This window comes from Hylobates moloch, unplaced genomic scaffold (genome assembly GCF_009828535.3).
Source record: "Hylobates moloch isolate HMO894 unplaced genomic scaffold, HMol_V3 SCAFFOLD_15, whole genome shotgun sequence".
Taxonomy (NCBI): Eukaryota; Metazoa; Chordata; class Mammalia; order Primates; family Hylobatidae; genus Hylobates; species Hylobates moloch.
In genome coordinates this window covers 52562128-52566892 of record NW_026652290.1, presented here as the reverse complement: position 1 = coordinate 52566892, position 4765 = coordinate 52562128, and the positions used below count along the sequence as shown (strand labels likewise).

Below are 4765 nucleotides of genomic sequence, written 5' to 3'. Positions count from 1 at the left end.
GGGAACTCCAATTTCGCCTGAAACTCACCATCCCCAGTGCCTGAGAAGGATGCCCCCACTCAGCTCCAGGGTCTCTCTATTGGCTGAGGCCAGTGGCTTGCCACCTTCCCAAACCCAATCCACCTTTGATAGAAAATATTTTGAGCCATCCCCTTTACTATCCTGAAATGAAATCCATAGATAACATAATTTCAAAGGGAAGCATCAACACAGTGCCTTTAACATAAAGGAGAAATATAAGAAGAGTAATTTCTGATGAGATAAACATGTTTTGGTGTGCAGACGATCAAACGGGACCACAGCACAGGCTGCACTGTGGCGGTGGAAATGCAGACCTCCCGGGGCACTGCAGCCACTCACACCCCATGGAGCAGCACTGCCAACACTTTGGGACCTTCAGAAGTGGCAGGAGGCTCTCAGTCAAGCTCCAAAGCAAACCATGGAGTATTTTCTCCCACTGTACCTGGTAAACATCGGGCAAGGACGCTTCTATAAAGTGGAGTTAAGGGCCTACACCTGGATCATAAAAACCAGGTTTCTCACCTTCATGAATGACTGACATGACATTAAAGGTCACAGAAGGGACAAATTATTCTATTCAATGCAGGACATTCAAACTTTCCCTGCACCCTCCCCAGACCCCTCCAAAGGCCATCACTCCAACAGTCACAACATGCCCGCAGCTTTCTTCTGTGAGCCAGTGCTGTAAGCTGATGACACAGTCATCTATTCCCTTGCCTGAGTATGGCCCACAGGACATAGGAGGGTGGGGGGAAGTTTTCTCATGATTGAGGGGAGAGAGAATTACCCCCACTTGTTTACCAGATGTCATTTTATCACTGACCACCCTGAGGGAGACACGGCCAACTGCTGTGTTAGACAGAGGAAGGATGGAAAGCTCCCAGGCCCCTGAGAGTTGAGGGGACTGTCAGCCTGCAGATCCATCTGGCCCGGAACCACTCTGAGTATGGACTCTGCTATGTGAGGCAATAATCCCATCTTGCTTAAGCTACTCTGAGGTGGGCCTTCAGTTGCTTGTTCCCATGAACGTTCAGATACAAGAAGTGGCTTTTCCTGACCTCACAGCCATTCTGGAAATCAGAGCTCAAGTCTCCTGGCCTCAGATGGGTTCTCTCTCCACCTAGTCCTGAGAGATGGAAGCAACCAGGCAGGGTCACTGCTCGGGAAACTTTCTGGAAAGGAGGCCTCTGAGCCTTCTCAATGGGTGGAGACTCTGAAGGGGCAGACGTCCTGGGGATGGGAAAGGGACCGTCCCCTCCCCAGCTCCTTCCCTGACTCAAGAGACACCAGGATTAGCAGCCACATTCCTCACTAATGTCATCTTTTATGCTTTCAGTGCTTTACAGGCGCCTATTAGAAGACAAGCACTCCACCCAAAGGTGTCTGCCCAGCAGCCAGGACTCCCTAAGTGTGACACAGAGGCGGCACCAGCCTCATCTGCAGTGAGCATCCAAGGCCTCCCTGGGGAAGCCCTCAGCACAGCCCCTAAGGGTGGGAAGGAGTAGGCAGTATGGAAGTGGTGGAGAGGTAGTCAAACCCTCTGAGAAGACCCCACAGTGATGGAAACACAGCAGGACACAAGCTCCTGCCTGACCTGCATCCATCTGCCATGGCCCTGCAGATGGAACTGCCATGCAGCACCTACAGACCTCAGCGCAGATTCTCAGCTTTATCCAGGTCCAAGAGGAGCCATCCAAGGTTTGAAGCACAGGGTGACACAGCCACTTCAAGTCCTGGTTTCCCTGAAACACTTGAGCATCTCCGCAGGCCTCCCACTGCAGAACCATGCTGTGGCCTCAAGTTTGGTCCTCAGTGGGAGCCAGCATCTGCACAGCTGCCTTCATGGACAGGGATAATGTCCCTGGTCCAAGTCTTCTGGCCCTTGGGTGTCAGGCGAGGAAGCAGGACACACTCTAGCCCCGAGTTGCTTCTCAATACCTCACTTGTAACCCATCATTCCCATGCTCAAGAAGCCACCATGGCTCCCTACTGCCCAAGAGGTCAATTCAAAGTCCACCATCTGCACCCAAATGGCCTCTCAACCTTTTCCCTTTTGTTCACAAACACCAACCCCGAGGTCCCAGCAAGCTAACCTCACAGTGCCCTCGACATTCCCACCTCCACACCACTGCCTACACTGCTTCCCCAGCCTAGAATGGCTACACCCCACAGGCACTCACATCATCTACAAATCCCACCCATCTCTTAACAACTGGCCCTCCTCTCACAAACGTCCTAATGATTTTCCAGCTCCTGCCGCCCTTGACAACTCCTCAGTCCTCAAAACAGTGGAGATATTCAGCTACCTACCATCAGTCTCAGTAAATACCTTGAGCAGTCTCTTTCATCCTGTATTGCTTTTCACATTTTCAGCATTTGTGTTCTTGCCCGCCCCCCACTCCATTGTAAACTCTTGGAGGATACAGACCTGTCTTACTCACACATTCCCAGCACTCAGCATGCTGTTAGCACCCACCTGCTAGGAGCTCAGCGAACGTTCTGTGGTTTTGAATTGCTTTTGCTCCAAGGAGTGACTCAGTGATGAAATTGCCTATACAGAGATAACTGGGTGGGGGGAGGTTGAGGGAAGTGTCCCTCCCTCGAATTATTATCATCACCAATGAGTATTTGTTGCATGAGTTTGCAAAAGTAATTAGGGAGGAGATTGTTCTTCTAGTCTGTGATGATGGAGTGAACTCCACAAGCAAGAGATGCAAATGGAACAAGAGAGAAGAAACAAGACATGGGATGGAGAATGGGTAGGGACAGAAGCAGAGATTTGGAGAGGGAGCAAGACAGTGACAGGGCCAGACAGAAACAGGGCCAGGGACGGAGGAGGAGAGGTACATGTGGAGACAGGCAGGGACCCAGAGAGACGAGCATCAAAGAGGGCAGAGAGGGAGAGAGGAAGACCAACAAAAGCTGAGAGAGGCAGAGGGCAGCAGGGGAGTGGGCCCCTCCCTCCCCAGCTGCTTCCCAGCCAGGCCGGGCTCTGCATCCTCAAAGCCACTCCTGAAACTCCCACATGTTGGGACACGAAGGCCAGGAGGAAGGCAGCCAAACTGGAAAGCAGCTGAGGAGCAGCTGCCAGGCAGCCATGCACCCAGGAAGATGGCAGTGATGAGGAGACGTTGTCCTGTTCCATGGCCCCACCATCATACCCACCCTAACACACACACACCTGCACACACACACATACACACACACTGACCTAGCCAAGGTACACTCTTGCACTGGCTGGCTGAGCTTGGCTGGATGAGGAGTACTTTTTCAAGGCTTGACTCAGGTGCCTGCGGGTGACAGGGAAAGGGAGTGGCCCAGCTGAGACCATGGAAGCTGCGGGGGTAGGGGGGGGTCAGAAACGAAAGGAAAGCTGGGATTAAAGTTTCAGTAACCTGCCTCGAAAGTGCCCAGGCATTGTGTGGGCCAGGATTCCTGGGTGCTGAGTAAGGCAGCCATCTCACTGTGGATGAGGAGGGGTGCTGGCCACTGGTTGGTGTGAGGTGGGCAGGGGGATGGAGAGTCTTGCAGGGGACTCTGGCCTCCTCATTACCTCTTCCCACCATGCAACACCTTCCTCACAGTCCAGGCACCCATTGATTGAGGGCTCAGACCCCCACTACTAAGAATGGAGTGAGGTGGTGGGTTGAGACTCAGGGAAGCCTGGGTCTGGGGAGGTCTAGGAACGATTCCTGTGTGTGTGGTGTGGAAAGAGGGATAACAGATGCTGAGAAAGAAGGGACCAAGAAAGGCAGGGGCTGAAGGGCTTTAAGAAGACTTAGCCTGACAAACTTTGCTATTCATTCGTGCACTTAAGCAACATTTATTGACACAGGAAAAAAGGGGGGTCCAATCAGAAACCAGCGTGAATAGACAAACCCCAAACCTGATCGCAGACTGAACCCTAAACCTGGCCTCAGACTGAACTTTAACCCTGGCCACAGACTCACTGCTAAACCTGTCCTCAGACTCATCCCTAATCCCTAGTACTACAGCTACACTGAGCCTAGTCTTGGCTACTGGCCACCTCAAAACTATATGTTTCAATCTGAAAAGGTATAGGGAAAGACCATATAGATGTTTCTTGAGATCCCTATCATCGCCACCACCAACACACAGCACGTGGCAGAAGGGCCTGACGGATGACATTTGGCTGCACATTGGAAGTGGTTACAAATGCCATGAAAAGCCCTTGTTTTTCTCTAGCATAGCCCTAATGCCCTTCACAGGTAAATTGCTTCTCCTCCCCACCATTCCCTCTCCCTGCCTGCCAGACAAATTTGTCCACTGTTCCCTGACTCCAGACTCCTGCCCCTCTCAGAGCCCAACTTCAGAGCCCCCTGAACCTAATCTTACCAGCCAAGTACAATCTTTATCTCCTCCCTCTAGCCAATCCCAGCTAGAAGGCTGTCTCCCTCCTCTGAACTCCTGCCTCAATGTGAGTTAATAATCCATTTGGCCAAGAATAGCCTTCTATTGTCTTCTTAAAGTGTTATTTTCATTTGCAGAATGACTGCATGTTAGATATACATTCAAATTATCGCCCCAAGTAGATAGTAATTTTTCCATTGTTATAATCAATGCTGTGATGAACATTCTTATAATATATCTTTATGTCCTTGTATACTTTAAAACATTTCTTCAACCAGAGGAATGTTCTAAACATAATTTTAAAAGTCTAAAAGTCAAAAAAAATTATGATGAAAATTAACAGTATCCTGGCCCACTCCCCCTGCTTCCCTGA

At 50.7% G+C, this 4765-nt stretch overlaps 1 long non-coding RNA gene across 1 annotated transcript; it reads left to right on the top strand.

Moving 5' to 3' along the window:
- Positions 1–361: 361 nt before the first annotated feature.
- On the top strand, positions 362–1777 carry LOC131381341 (uncharacterized). Its single transcript, XR_009210022.1, has 3 exons — positions 362–466; positions 1358–1463; positions 1643–1777. It is a non-coding gene; the product is annotated as an uncharacterized LOC131381341 (long non-coding RNA).
- The last annotated feature ends 2988 nt before the right edge of the window (positions 1778–4765 follow it).